Source organism: Eubalaena glacialis, chromosome 6, assembly GCF_028564815.1.
Source record: "Eubalaena glacialis isolate mEubGla1 chromosome 6, mEubGla1.1.hap2.+ XY, whole genome shotgun sequence".
NCBI lineage: Eukaryota > Metazoa > Chordata > Mammalia > Artiodactyla > Balaenidae > Eubalaena > Eubalaena glacialis.
Genome location: NC_083721.1, coordinates 141,496,354 through 141,512,080, shown reverse-complemented (window position 1 = coordinate 141,512,080; position 15,727 = coordinate 141,496,354).

Here is a 15,727-nt window from a genome sequence, read left to right as displayed (position 1 = left end):
ATACTCCTCCCACGGTGCTGTGAGGTTTATTGCAACATTGTTCAGAATTATGAAAAAAATTGGAAACAATCTGACTATCCATCTATAGAGAATTGGCTAAATGAATTAGGATACATTGGTATAGTGGAGTACTATACAACTGTTAAGAAGGATGAGGTAGATACAAGAGCACTGTTAACAATATATAACAATAATCAATCATTGACCAATCAGAATGGATGTTGGTTTCAAAAAGTGAGACCATACTGGTCAGTGACAATTATTATTATTATTTTTAAAAGAATCAATTTTATTTATTTTTGGTTGTATTGGGTCTTTGTTGCTGTGCACAGGCTTTCTCTAGTTGCGGTGAGTGGGGTTTACTCTTCGTTGCGGTGCACGTGCTTCTCATTGTGGTGGCTCCTCTTGTTGCAGAGCATGGGCACTAGGTGCATGGGCTTCAGTAGTTGTGGCACACGGGCTTAGTTGCTCCACAGCATGTGGGATCTTCCCAGACCAGGGATCGAACCGGTGTTCCCTGCATTTGCAGGTGGATTCTTAACCACTGCGACATCAGGGAAGTCCCAGTGACAATTATTAAGGACTTTCAAACAAATAAATAAGAAAATAGATTAACGGCTAATATGAATATTAATAAAGTATGAATGAGGTAGATACATTTAGGAAGAATAATTGAACCAACAATTGTTTTTAAAATTTAAAAACTCATACCAGGCAGAATAATAGAGATTAAATCATAATACTAAACTTGTCTAATTATTTAGTGCAGAGCTGGCAACCTGCTGCCAAACAAAGTTTTATTGAAATGCAGCCACACAGGGCAGACTTATCCACTCGGTACAGACGGCACAGTGAACAGGGCCCACAGAAGCCTGTGAAATGCCTTAATTTCTTTAAAAAGTCAGAAGGAAAAACACCAAACTTTCAGGGTCAAAATATTTAATTTTTTTCTCACATCAGAAAAGAAAAATGCAATGTTAGGACCCACAAAAGTCTATTAAATTTTGCCTAAAACAAAAAATAATTCAAGTATCTAAAGTTATTCAAAGATAAGTTTTAATTTATTTTTTATGATGGGTGGGCGCATAAGGCAGAAGTTGGTAAGCCCCACGGAAATTCTAATGCAGTTCTGCAATCATGCTGGTGTGTTTGCGTATTGTCTGCAGCTGCTTTTGCAGGGGTAGAATTGAGTATTTGTTCTGTACACAAAGCCCTTAATACTTACTATCTGGTTCTTTACAGGAAAAATTTGCTGACACTTGGCTTAGTGTATTAGCACTCATGATGTTAAACAAAATTATCTTTATGAACTGGATTTTACTTTTAATTCCACCCGACCATGAAATTTTTTTTTAAAAATTTCTATTTTTGAATTCTTCTTATTAAAGGGAGAATGTCAACTATGTCCATTAAAAATTTTAAGAGAAGGAATATCACCAAATAACTGATATTTACATTAAATTATCTTCATGCCAGACATCACAAAGAATATAAAGAGAATGAGGACAAAAAGGAAGTTTTAAGGGAAAAAGAATCTCCAAATAGTATGCTCTTCTTCAGACATCAGTTGCAAACAAACATCTGCCAAGTGTGGCATGAATGTAACACAGTGGCCTCAGGAATAATTCAGTAGGTGACAGTGTTAAGAGTATTGTTCCTCAACTCTAATGCCAACTGTTTATAATTCAGCTACTAAAGTTTTAAGAAAACAGTAATAGTTTACAAATTTGGCATACAATTTCAGATTTATTCTTGGATCCCTCAAATTTGTACTATGATGGGTCTATTTTCGCTTAGGCTAAAATAACTTAATTTTAAGATTGAAACTCCTGGCATTCAGCTATCACAGATTATGACTCATTTATGCATAAGAAGCCTTCTGGAAGACTATTTATTTCCAAACTGGTATGAGTTTTGTCTCTAGGGATGGGAATGTGTATAATGTGGTTTACCAACATGGAGGAGCAGTTGAAGTGGTCCACGTGGCTAGGAAGGAGTAGATTTTTACTGACATTGATTAGAATTGCCAGTTCATTGGGATAATAAGAAGCGGATCAGTTTGGTTTTATTAATGTTTTTAAAGTCTCTGTGCACCCCTTTATGCCTACCTCCAGGCCAGATGACTCCCACCACCCTGCCCTTGGTACATCATACTTAATCACATAATTTATCATCCAAACTGGGCACATCAACTGTATTGAGATATAATTCATATGTAATATAATGCATCCATTTTAAGTGTATTATTAGAATCATTTTGGCAAATATATACTTCCAGGTAACCATAATCGATACACAGAGTATTTCCATCATCCTTGAAAGATCCCTAATGCTCAAACCAGGGTTTTTATTTAGGTTCACAGCAAAATTGAGCAGGAAGTACAGAGAGTTTCCATATGCCCCCAGGCCCCCACACATGCACACACATAGCCTCCCCCCACCAAAGTGATACATTGGTTATAAACGATGAGCCTACACTGACACATTATTATCACCCAAAGTCCATAATTTACATTAGGGTTCACTCTTGGTGTTGTATATTCTGTGGGTTTTGACAAATTGATAATGACACGTATCCACCATTATATTATCATGCAGAATAGTTTCACTGCCCTAAAAAAGCCTCTGTGCTCCACCTGTTCATTCCTCTCTCCTCACAAACCCTGACAACCACTGGTCTCTTTACTATTTCCACAGTTTCCTTTGCCAGAATATTATATAATTCAAATCATACAGAATGTAGCCTTTTCAAATTGGCTCCTTTAACTTACTGATATTCATTTAAGATTCCTCTAAGTCTTTACATGGCTTGTTAGTTCATTTCTCTTTTAGCACTGACTAATATTCCATGGTCTGTTTTACCAAAATTTATTTATCCATGGTACCAAAATTTATTTATCCATCCATCTATTGAAGGACATCTTGGTTGCTTCCAAGTTTTGGCAATTATGAATAAATCTACCATAAACTTATCCCTGTGCAGATTTTTGTGTGAGTATAAGTTTTCAACTCACTTGGTTAAATACTAAGGAGTGTGATTGCTGGATCGTGTGGTAAGAAAATCTTTAGTTTTGTAAGAAACCAACAACGTGTCTTCCAAAAGGGCTGTACTGTTTTGCATTCCCATCAGCAATGAATGAGAGTTCCTGTTGCTCCATATCCTTGCCAGCATTTTGGTTGTCAGTGTTTTGTATTTTTGCCATTCTAATAGATGTGTGGTGTTATCTAATTGTTTTAATTTGCAATTTCTTAATGACATACGATGTGGAGCATCTTTTCATAGGCTTATTTGCCATCTAATGTATCTTCTTTGGTGAGGTGTCTGTTCAGACCTTTGCCCATTTTTAAACTGGGTTGTTCTTTTTCTTACTGTTGAGTTTTTTGTTTGTTTGTTTGTTTTAATTAATTTATTTTTGGCTGTGTTGGGTCTTCATTTCTGTGCGAGGGCTTTCTCTAGTTGCAGCGAGCGGGGGCCACTCTTCACCGCGGTGCGCAGGCCTCTCACTATCGCGGCCTCTCCTGTTGCGGAGCACAGGCTCCAGACGCGCAGGCTCAGTAGTTGTGGCTCACGGGCCTAGTTGCTCCGCGGCATGTGGGATCTTCCCAGACCAGGTCTCGAACCCGTGTCCCCTGCATTGGCAGGAAGATTCTCAACCACTGCGCCACCAGGGAAGCCCCCTTACTGTTGAGTTTTAAGAGTTCTTTGTATATTTTGGATAACAGTCCTTTGTCAGATACGTGTTTTGCAAGTATTTTTTCTCAGTCTGTGACTTGTCTTCTCATTCTCCTGACAGTGTCTTATGCAGAGCAGGAGTTTTTAATTTTAATGAAGCCCAGCTTATGCATTATTTCTTTCATGGATCTTGCCTTTGACGTGGTATCTAAAAAGTCATTATCAAACCTGAGGCCGTATAGATTTTCTCCTATGTTATCTTCTAGGTGTTTCATAGTTTTACATTTTACATTTAGGTTTATGGTCCACCTTGACTTAATGTTGTGGAGGGTATAAGGTCTGGGTCTAGATTTGTTTTCTTGCATGTGGATGTCTAGTTGTTCCAGCACGATTTGCTGACAAAATGATCATTTCTCCATTGTATTGTCCTTGCTCCTTTGTCAACGATCATTGACTATATTTGTGTGAGTCTATTTCTGGGCTCTCTATTCTGATCCACTCTTTTACAGTACTACACTGCCTTGCTTATTGTAGCTTTATAAAAAATCTTGAAGTCGGTAGTGTCAGGCCTCTGAGTTTGTTCCTCTTCTTCAATATTGTGTAAGTCATTCTGGGTCTTTTGCCTCTCTGTATACAGTTTAGAATCAGTTTGTCAATATCTGCAAAGTTAACTTGCTGGGATTTTGATCGGGGTTGCATTGAATCTATAGATCAAGTTGGGAAAAACTGATATCTTGACAATCTTAAGTCTTCCTATCCATAAACATGGAATACCTCTCCATTTATTTAATTCTTCATTTAATTCATTCCTCAGAGTTTTATAGTTTTCCTCATATAGATCTTGTACATATTTTGTTAAATTTATACATATTTAAGTTTTGGAGGTGCTAATATAAATGGTATTGTGTTTATAATTTCAAATTCCAGTTGTTCATTGCTGGAATATAGGAAAGTAATTGGCTTTTGTGTATTAACTTTTTATCCTGCTGCCATAGTTCCAGGAGTTTTTTGTGGATTCTTTAGGATTTTCTACATAAATAACCATGTCACCTGTAAACAAAGACAGTTGTGTTTCTTCCTTCCCAATCTGTATGCCCATGTTAAGGAAGTTCCCTCTATTCCTAGTTTGCTGAGAAGTTTTTTTGTTTGTTTGTTTTGTTTTGTTTTAGTCATGAATAAGGTATTACATTGTCAGATGCTTTTTCTGCCTCTATTGATATGATCTTGTAACTTTTCTTCTTTATCCTGTTGATGTGATGAATTATATAAATGATTTTTGAATGTTGAACCAGCCTTGCATTCCTGGAATAAATCCCACTTTGTCATGGTGTATAATTCTTTTTATACATTGTTGGCTTTGACTTGCTAACATTTTTTGAAGATTTTTGCATCTATATTCATAAAAGATACTGGTTTGTAGTTTTGTTTTGTTTTGTTTTGTTTTGTTTTTTGTAATGTCTCTATCTGGCTTTGGTATTAGGGTAATTCTGGCTTCATAGAATGATTTAGGAAATATTCCTTCTGCTTCTATCTTCTGGAAGAAATTGTAAAGAATTGATATAAGTGTTTGGTGGAATTTACCAGTGAAGCTGTCTGGGCCCGGTGCATTCTGTTTTGGAAGGTTATTAATTGTTGATTCAATTTCTTTAATAGATATAGACCTATTCTGATTATCTGTTTCTTCTTGTGTGAGTTTTGGCAGATTGTGTCTTTCAAAAATTTGTCCATTTTATCTAGGTTATAAATTTGTGAGCATAGAGTTGTTCGTACTCTTCCTTGTAATCATGGAATTTAATGTCCTTTTAATGTCCATGTCATCTAAGTGATGTCCCCTCTTTAACTTCTGATATTAGTAATTTGTGTCCTTTTTCTTAGTTAGCCTGGTTAGAGGCTTATAGATTTTATTGATCTTTTCAAAGAATCAATTTTTGGTTTTGTTGATTTTTTTTCTCTCTTGATTTCCTGTTTTCAATGTCATTGATTTATGTTGCATTAAAAAAAATTTTTTTCTTTTCTTCTCCTTAATTTAGATTTAATTTTCTCTTCTTTTTAAAAATTTTCTTAAGGCAGATGTTTATATGATGCTTATATGATTGATTTTAGATCTCTCTTCTTTTCTGGCATATGCATTCAGTGCTTTGGATTTCCCTTTAAGATACTACTTTTGCTGCATCCCACAAATTCTGATAAGTTGTTTTTCCATTTTTATTTAGTTCAAAATATTTTTGAATTTTTTTTTTAATTTCTTCTTTGACCCATGTGTTATTTAAAAGTGTGTTGTTTAATCTCCAAGTATTTTGGGATTTTCTAACTCTCATTATTGATTTCTAGTTTAATTCCATTGTGGCCTAAGAGCAGACACTGTACAAGTTGTATTTCTTTAAATTTGTTCAAGTGTGTTTTATGGCCCAGAATGTGGTCTATCTCAGTGAATGTTCCATGTGAGCTTGAGAAGAATGTGTATTTTGCAATTGTTGAATGAAATATTTTATAGATGTCACTTATCCAGCTGACTGATGGTGATATTGAGTTCAACTATTTCCTTACTGATTTTCTGTCTGCTGGATCTGCCCAATTCTGAGAGAGAGATGTTGAAGTTTCCTACTAAAATAGTGGATTCATCTATTTCTCCTTACAGTTCTATTGGTTTTCGCCTCACTTATTTTGGTGCCTTGTTGTTAAGTGCATATACATTAAGGATTGCTATGTCTTCTTGGAGAATTGACCCCTTTATCATTATGTAACATCCCTCTTTATCACTGATAATCTTACTTGCTCAGAAGTCAGCTCTTCAAAATTAATATAGCTACCAAAGCTTTCTTTTATTAGCATGGTTATATCTTTTAGCATGGTATATCTTTTTCTATCATTTCCATTTAATCTATATATGTCTTTATATTTAAAGTGGGCTTCAACTACATATAATAGGGTCTTTTTTGATACATTCTAATAATCTCTGTCTTTTGATGGAAGTAATTAGACCAGTGGCATTTAAAGTGATTATTGATATAATTGGGTTACTATACCTACCTATATTTGTTAATTTTCTATTGTTGCTCTTGTTCTTTGTGTGTATTTGTGTCTTCTACTCTTTTCTGCCTTTTGATGTTTTAATTAGTTGAGAATTTTATATGATTCCATTTTTTTCTCCTTTCTTTCAATTTTCAATTTTTCAATTTTCTCCTTTCTTTCAATTATCCTTTTTTAAAAATCTTTTTAGTGGTTGCCCTAAAATTTGCCATGTGTGTTTACAACTAATTCAAGTCCTCTTTCAAATGACACTATATCATTTCATGGGAATTGCAAGTACCTTATAATAACCAAGTATCCCTAACTCCTCTGTCCTGTCCCTTGTATCATTGTGTCATTCACTTCAAATATATACAAGCTATAATAATCAAATACATTGTTGTTATTACTACTTTGAACAAGCTCTTGTCTGTTAGATTAATTAAAGAATTAGAAAAATAAGTTTTTATTTTAACTTCACTTGTTCCTTCTCCATTGCTCTTGTATTAATTGTATTTTCTTATGTTCTGTATTCCTTTCTTTTTTTAATTGAAGTATAGTTGATTTACAATGTTGTTTTAGTTTCAGGTGTACAGTAAAGTGATTCAGATAGATAGATAGATAGATAGATAGTTAGATAGATAGATATAGATAGATAGATCTATATATATCTATATCTATCTATTTATATAGATAGATAGATTCTTTTCCCTTATAGGTTATTAAAAATATTGAGTATAGTTCCCTCTGCCATACAGTAGGTCCTTATTGGTTATCTATTTTATATATAGTAGTGAGTTCTGTATTCCTGATGCTCTGGCATCTGAGACCTTGCTGACCCAAGGAGGGACTGCCCTTCCCCAGGATTAACTAATTCCTAGAAATAGTAAGGACTTGCCTGCAAGCACTCCTTAGATGTACAAACCAATGAATCCTGAGTCCACACCCCCTCCTGCCTCCTCTTATTGGGCTCTTGAACTCTGGGACACTTCCCTCTTTCCTAACCCCCCAGGACCATGTGCTAGGCAACTAGGGACCACTCCTACCACCTTGATCTCACTGAGATTCCTCAAACTACCCACTTCTAAGTCTGTTTAGCTTGCTTGCCTTGCGCTGCCCATTGCCTCCCAGGAAAACCACAATAAGGCTCCCACCCACCTCTCTCTGCCTGCACATGTCTCCCCAGTGCTTCCCTGTGTGGCCCTGCATGGTGTACTATGCCTCCTGCTTCTAGGGGGCTGTGAGTAAAATAAAAACTTCTTCCTTCATAACAATAATTTTTGTGTCTGTACTGTATCTGATTAAAACAAAATTTGCATTTTTATGTAGATCCAAGTTTCCAACCTATATTATTCTTCTTCTCACTGAAGAGCTTCTTTGAACATTTCTTGAAAAGCAGGTATGCTAGTGACAAATTCTCTCAATTTTTTTTTGTTTGTTTGAGAAAGTCTTTATTTTTCCTTCACTCTTGAAGATAGTTTCACAGGGTGCAAAATTCCAGGTTGGTGGATCTTTTTCTCTCAATGTTTAAAATAGTCCACTCCAATCTCATCTTGCTCATGTGATTACTGAGAAGTCACGTGTAATGCTTATCTTTGTTCCTTTATAATGTGTTTGTTTGTTCTTTTGTTTTTTGGCGATTATCCTGCTTGGTGTTCTTTGAGCTTCCTGGATCTGTGGTTTGGTGTCCGACATTAAATTGGGGGAAATTCTCAGTCATTATTGTTTCAAATACTTCTGTTCCTTTCTTTCTTCTCCTGCTGGTATTTCCACTACACATATATTACACTTTTCATAGTTGTCCCCCAGTTCTTACATGTAATGTTGCATTTTTTCTTTGCTTTTCATTTTTGAAAGTTTCTATTGATATATCCTCAAGCTCAGAGATTCTTTCCTTAGCTGTGTCCAGTCTACTAATGAGCCCATCAAAGACATTCTTCATTTCTGTTACAGTGTTTCTGACCTCTTGCATTTGTTGCTTACATTACCCATCTGCTCTTGCAAACTGTCTACTTTTTCCATTAGAGTCATTAGCATATTAACCATTTTTATTTTCAGAGAGTCCTCCTATTTACTAGATGGGATACTTCACAATTCATGAATTATTGAATAAAGCCATAGATCTTCAAATTTTAAAAAATCATTGTTATTTTAAATTCTTGTTCTGATAATTCAAACATCCTTGCCATATATGAGTCTGGTCCTGATGCTTGGTCTGTCCCTTTAAACTGTGTTTTTTGCTTCTTATCATGCCTTATTATTTTTTGCTGAAAGCTGAGTAAGACCTAGTGGATAAAAGGAACTGCAGTAAGTATTTAGTGATGTGGTGGTGAGCCATGGAGGGAGGGGAAGCATGCTATAGTCCTGTGATTAGGTCTCAGTCTTTTAGTGAACCTGTCCTCCTGAACTGTGAACTTCATAGGTGATTCTCAGTTTTTTTTCACCCCCTTAGGTGGGACAGGGTGGCTACTAGGGGCTGGAAGTTGTTGGTTAAATTCTAATAAAATCCCATGTGGGGATAAAACAGTTTCTGTTAAACAGTTTCTGCTGAGGACAGGTTTTATTAAGAAGACTAGAACTCTTTGGAATATTTCAAAATGGTTATTTTTCACCTCTCTCTGCTGGAAGCACAAGGGAATTTTTCTCAGATCTTCATTGTGAGAACTTGGTAGAGCTACAGGAGGTAAAACTTACAAGTGTGGCTGCCACTCTAACAGTGGGCCATACCCTGGAATTTTTAACTCTCAGATTTGTCCACACTGAGCCTCCAACAATTTGTCAATCATAGTTCAAGTTCCTCAGCCCAGGCACTGGTTCCCACAGAAGTTTCCACAGAGGTTTTTGCATGTGGGTTTCTGCACTGGTAAGTCATGATTCTCTCTATCCACCTGTCTGTCTCTCCAATTTGGGGCAGTGGTTTGCCCTGAGACCTCACTTCTCTGATGGATCTAAGAAGAGGTAATGACTTTCAGTTGCTTCAGCTTCTTACTTGTTGTTAGGATGGAGCGATGCCTTCTAAGCTCCTACATGCCAGACAGGAAACAGGCAGTCCTAGGGGTTGAATAAAAGAAAGAAAGTACTGCTAAATCATTACACTGGGACAAGAGGCATAAATTGGCACTGTCCTGGGAAACCGCATCATATATTTGATATTTTCCCGCTCAAATTTATGTTGCTTTACTCGGGAAAAAATAATTTTTAATTTAAGAATGAACTAAATATTATATCCTTAACCCCATATCCTAGGAATAAAAGCATTCAACATTTTAAAAAATTGGGATTATATTCTGCCTACTTAACTGGGCCTTTACCTCCTAAATTACTGTATCCATTTAATTAAATTTAGCAAACATTTACTTGCTTTGCATTGTATCGGGAGAACCCCAAAGTAAAGGAAAATATGGTCCCTTCTTTTAAAACTTACACTAAAGATGGGACAACAAATCATGTACACAGAAATAAACAGTAAGGCTGAAAGAAATATGCACATTGGCTGTTAAAAATAGTGTTATAGACTTGAGTGTTTTGGGGGCAGATGGGAATGTGGAAGGTGGATGAGGCTGTAGTAGTCAAAGAGCAGACTAGGCTAGGCAGGTCTTGAAGTGTAGTTGAAATTTAAATGTGTGCTTAAGACAAGGACTGTTCAGTCTTGGGGCAGAGAGAAAAACAGTGTGGATGCTATGGTGTTTGGTCAGCTATAGAGGGACTGGGAACTTGAGAGCTCTCCAGTGAGTCTGGTTCTGCAGAGTTACAGCAGAAAGAAACCATCAGAGAGGTCTCAGTCTTGGATTTCCCAGCTGGTCTGGTATCCAAGCATCATCAAAATTTACCAAGTGCATGTTGGACAGCATTTTTTCACTTGTGAATTTTCAAACTAGCTCAAGCACAAAATGGGATTTATTGGCTGAGATACCTATAAAAGTTCAGGGATTGGTCAGGCTGATCAAGATGTTGATGTCATCACAAACATGTCTCTCTTGATCTTGGGGTTCTCCTTCACGGTGGCAAGATAACCCTAGAAGCTGCAGGCTTATATCCCACCAGTTTTACAACCTCAGCAGCAAAAGAACTTCTTTATTCAATAGGTCTAGCAAAAACCTATATATTGGCTGATGCTTATTGGCTCTGATGGTCTAGGTCAGGTGCTCATCCTTGGGTCAATCATGATGACCATATCAATGCTTGCTTAGGTCAGGTGTGCTTCCCTGAACTAGGGGTGAGATCATGATTCCAGCAACTATGGGGATTGAAAATGGGGAAAGGGGTTCCACAGGAAAAGTAATGAACATTGTTCAAGTAAAATCAACAGATGTCTCCTACGAGATGCTTTATATACATGATTTCATGTAAACTTCTCAACAACACAGTGCTACAACCATTATTGACCACAACTTACAGATAAGGCCTTTGAGGTCCAGACTTTCTTCTCTTTGGGACTATAGCTCTGTGAGTTCCCCAGAGGGCTTGCTTCAAGATGGCCTCACCCAGTGGTTCTTAACCTTGGCCACACATCAGAATCACCTGGGGTGCTTTAAAAGAATCCCAGTGTTCAGACCACACTTCTGACCAATTGAGTCAGAGACTCTGGGAGTGGGACCAAGCATCAGTATTTTTTGGTAGCTCTCCAGTGTGCAGTCAAGGTTGAAAACCATGAGCCCAGAGCTGTTCTCTTTTTAGGAAGTTGTAAAGAGAAGAAAGAACAGAGCCAAGTTCTGTTTTCTCAGCAGCACCACCAGTGATGAGGCACACTCTCAGACCCCAAGGAGATCAAACAACCACACTAAAGCAAACTGAAACCCAGCGAAAATCAAGCATTGAGAATGTAGATATAGATGATACTAACTTTTGGGCTTCATGATTTGGAGGGCAGCTATAGTCCAATGTCATTTATTCCTATGGGAAGTTTTAGCAAATGGAAGTATTAGAAAGATAAGCAAGACAATTTTCACTCTGGAGATGTTTATTCAAAAAAATCTGGTGTGTGAGAATCTTATGGATTGGATGATGGATGGGTAATAATACCTGAAAAATATAAATCTCAGATGTTTGGGCTTCTCTTAGAAGAGCCTTCTGGATGTACCAGTGTTTTCTGGAAAGGAGGATGACTGCTTTGACTGAAAGGTCCAGACTTTGTGGGGCCAAACGCAGAAAAAGATGTCACAAAGAAAGAAAACTACAGGCCAATATCACTGATTAACATAGATGCAAAAATCCTCAACAAAATACTAGCAAACAGAACTCAACAGCACATTAAAAGGATCATACACCATGATCAAATGGTGTTTATTCCAGGAATGCAAGGATTCTTCAATATACGCAAATCAATCAATGTGATACACCATATTAACAAACGGAAGGAGAAAAACCATATGATCATCTCAATAGATGCAGAGAAAGCTTTTGACAAAACGCAACACCCATTTATGATAAAAACCCTGCAGAAAGTAGTCATAGAGGGAACTTTCTTCAACATAATAAAGGCCATAAATGACAAACCCACAGACAATATCGTCCTCAATGGTGAAAAACTGAAACCATTTCCACTAAGATCAGGAATAAGACAAGGTTGCCCACTCTCACCACTATTATTCAACATAGTTTTGGAAGTTTTAGCCACAGCAATCAGAGAAAAAAAAGAAATAAAAGGCATCCAAAGTGGAAAAGAAGTAAAACTGTCACTGTTTGCAGATGACATGGTACTATACATAGAGAATCCTAAAGATGCTACCAGAAAACTACTAGAGCTAATCAATGAATTTGGTAAAGTAGCAGGATACAAAATTAATGCACAGAAATCTCTTGCATTCCTATACACTAATGATGAAAAATCTGAAAGTGAAATTAAGAAAACACTCCCGTTTACCATTGCAACAAAAAGAATAAAATATCTACGAATAAACCTACCTAAGGAGACAAAAGACCTGTATGCAGAAAATTATAAGACACTGATGAAAGAAATTCAAGGTGATACAAATAGATGGAGAGATATACCATGTTCTTGGATTGGAAGAATCAATATTGTGAAAATGACTCTACTACCCAAAGCAATCTACAGATTCAATGCAGTCCCTATCAAACTACCAGTGGCATTTTTCACAGAACTAGAACAAAAAATTTCACAATTTGTATGGAAAAACAAAAGACCCTGAATATCCACAGCAATCTTGAGAACGAAAAATGGAGCTGGAGGAATCAGGCTCCCTGACTTCAGACTATACTACAAAGCTGCAGTAATCAAGACAGTATGGTACTGGCATAAAACAGAAATATAGATCAATGGAACAGGATAGAAAGCTCAGAGATAAACCTCCGCACATATGGTCACCTTATCTTTGATAAAGGAGGCAAGAATATACAGTGGAGATAAGACAGCCTCTTCGATATGTGGTGCTGGGAAAACTGGACAGCTCATGTAAAAGTATGAAATTAGAACACTCCCTAACACCATACACAAAAATAAACTCAAAATGGATTAAAGACCTAAATGTAAGGCCATACACTATCAAACTCCTAGAGGAAAACATAGGCAGAACACTGTATGACATAAATCACAGCAAGATCCTTTTTGACCCACCTCCTAGAGAAATGGAAATAAAAACAAAAATAAACAAATCGGACCTAATGAAACTTAAAAGCTTTTGCACAGCAAAGGAAACCACAAACAATACGAAAAGACAACCCTCAGAATGGGAGAAAATATTTACAAATGAAGCAACTGACAAAGGATTAATCTCCAAAATTTACAAGCAGCTCATGCAGCTCAATATCAAAATACAAACAACCCAATCCAAAAATAGGCAGAAGACCTAAATAGACATTTCTCTAAAGAAGATATACAGATTGCCAACAAACACATGAAAGAATGCTCAATCAATGTCATTAATCATTAGAGAAATGCAAATCAAAACTACAATGAGATATCATCTCACACCGGTCAGAATGGCCATCATCAAAAAATCTAGAAACAATAAATGCTGGAGAGGGTGTGGAGAAAAGGGAACCCTCTTGCACTGTTGGTGGGAATGTAAATTGATACAGCCACTATGGAGAGCAGTATGGAGGTTCCTTAAAAAACTAAAAATAGAACTACCATATGACCCAGCAATCTCACTACTGTGCATATACCCTGAGTAAACCATAATTCAAAAAGAGTCATGTACCAAAATATTCATTGCAGCTCTATTTACAATAGCCAGGACATGGAAGCAACCTAAGTGTCCATCAACAGATGAATGGATAAAGAAGATGTGGCACATATATACAATGGAATATTACTCAGCCATAAAAAGAAACGAAATTGAGTTATTTGTAGTGAGATGGATGGACCTAGAGTCTGTCATACAGAGTGAAGTAAGTCAGAAAGAGAAAAACAAATACCGTATGCTAACACATATATATATGGAATCTAAGAGGAAAAAAAAAAAGGTCATGAAGAACCTAGGGACAAGACGGGAATAAAGACACATACCTACTTGAGAATGGACTTGAGGATACGGGGAGGGGGAAGGGTCAGCTGTGACAAAGTGAGAGAGTGGCATGGACATATATACACTACCAAACGTAAAATAGATAGCTAGTGGGAAGCAGCCGCATAGCACGGGGAGACCAGCTCGGTACTTTGTGACCACCTAGAGGGGTGGGATAGGGAGGGTTGGAGGGAGGGAGACGTGAGAGGGAAGAGATATGGGAACATATGTATATGTATAACTGATTCACTTTGTTATAAAGCAGAAACTAACACACCATTGTAAAGCAATTATACTCCAATAAAGATGTTAAAAAAAAAAAAAAAAAGAAATGCACAGGGCCCAGAGTATCCAAAACCACCTTGCAAAATAAAAAATTTCTAAAGCTCACCACTTTCCGACTTAAAAGCTTCCTACAAAGGTGGTCAAGACTGTGTGGTACTGGCATAAGAATATATACAATAATAGAATTGAGAGTCCAAGAACAAACTAAGACACTTATAGTAAATTTGTTTTTGACATGGGTGCCAAGATAATTCAATCGTGAAAGAAAATTCGTTTCAAGAAATTTTCAACAAATTGTGCTGGGACAACTGAACATCCACATGAAGAAGAATGGAGTAGTATCCCTACCTCAAACCATATACCAAAGTTAACTCAAAATGGATCACATGTGTAAATGTAAATGATAAAACTGTAAAATTCTCAGAAGAAAAAACAAAGTAAATCTTCATGACTGTGGGGTAGGTAATGGTGATTTAGCTATGACACCAAAAAGCACTAGCAAGAACAAAAAAAATAGAGAAATTGGACTTCATCAATTTTTAAAATTGAGGTATTATTGACTTTACAATATTATGTTAGTTTCAGATGTATGACATAATGATTTAATATTTTTATACATTACAAAATGATCACCACATAAATCTAGTTAACATCTCTCACCATACAAAGTTATTACAATATTATTGATTATGTTCCCTATGCTGTACATTATATCCCCATGACTTATTTATTTTGTAACTGGAAGTTTGTACCCTCTTGATCCTGTCACCTGTTTAATTCATCCCCACACTCCCCTGTCCTCTGGCAACTATCTGTTTGTTTTCTGTATTTTATGTTCTGTTCCATTGTTTTTTTTTTTAAATTCCAAATATAAGTAAAATCATACACTATTTGTCTTTCTCTTTTTGACTTATTTCATTTAGCATAATACCCTCTAGCTCCATCCATGTTGTCACAAACAGCAAGATTTCATTCTTTTTTCATGGCTGAGTAATATTCTATTGTGTGTATACACCACATCTTCTTTATCCATTCATCTATTGATAGACACTTAGATTGTGTGCATATCTTGGCTATTGTAAATGATGCTACAGTGAATATGAGGGTGCATATATATTTTCAAATTAGTGTTTTGTTTTCTACAGTAAAATAGCCAGAGTGGATTTGCTAGATTGTATGGTAGTTCTATTTTTAATTTTTTGAGGAACCTCCATACTGTTTTCCATAGTGGCTGTACCAATTTATATTCCCACCTACAGTATACAAGCGTTCCCTTTTCTCCACATCCTCATTA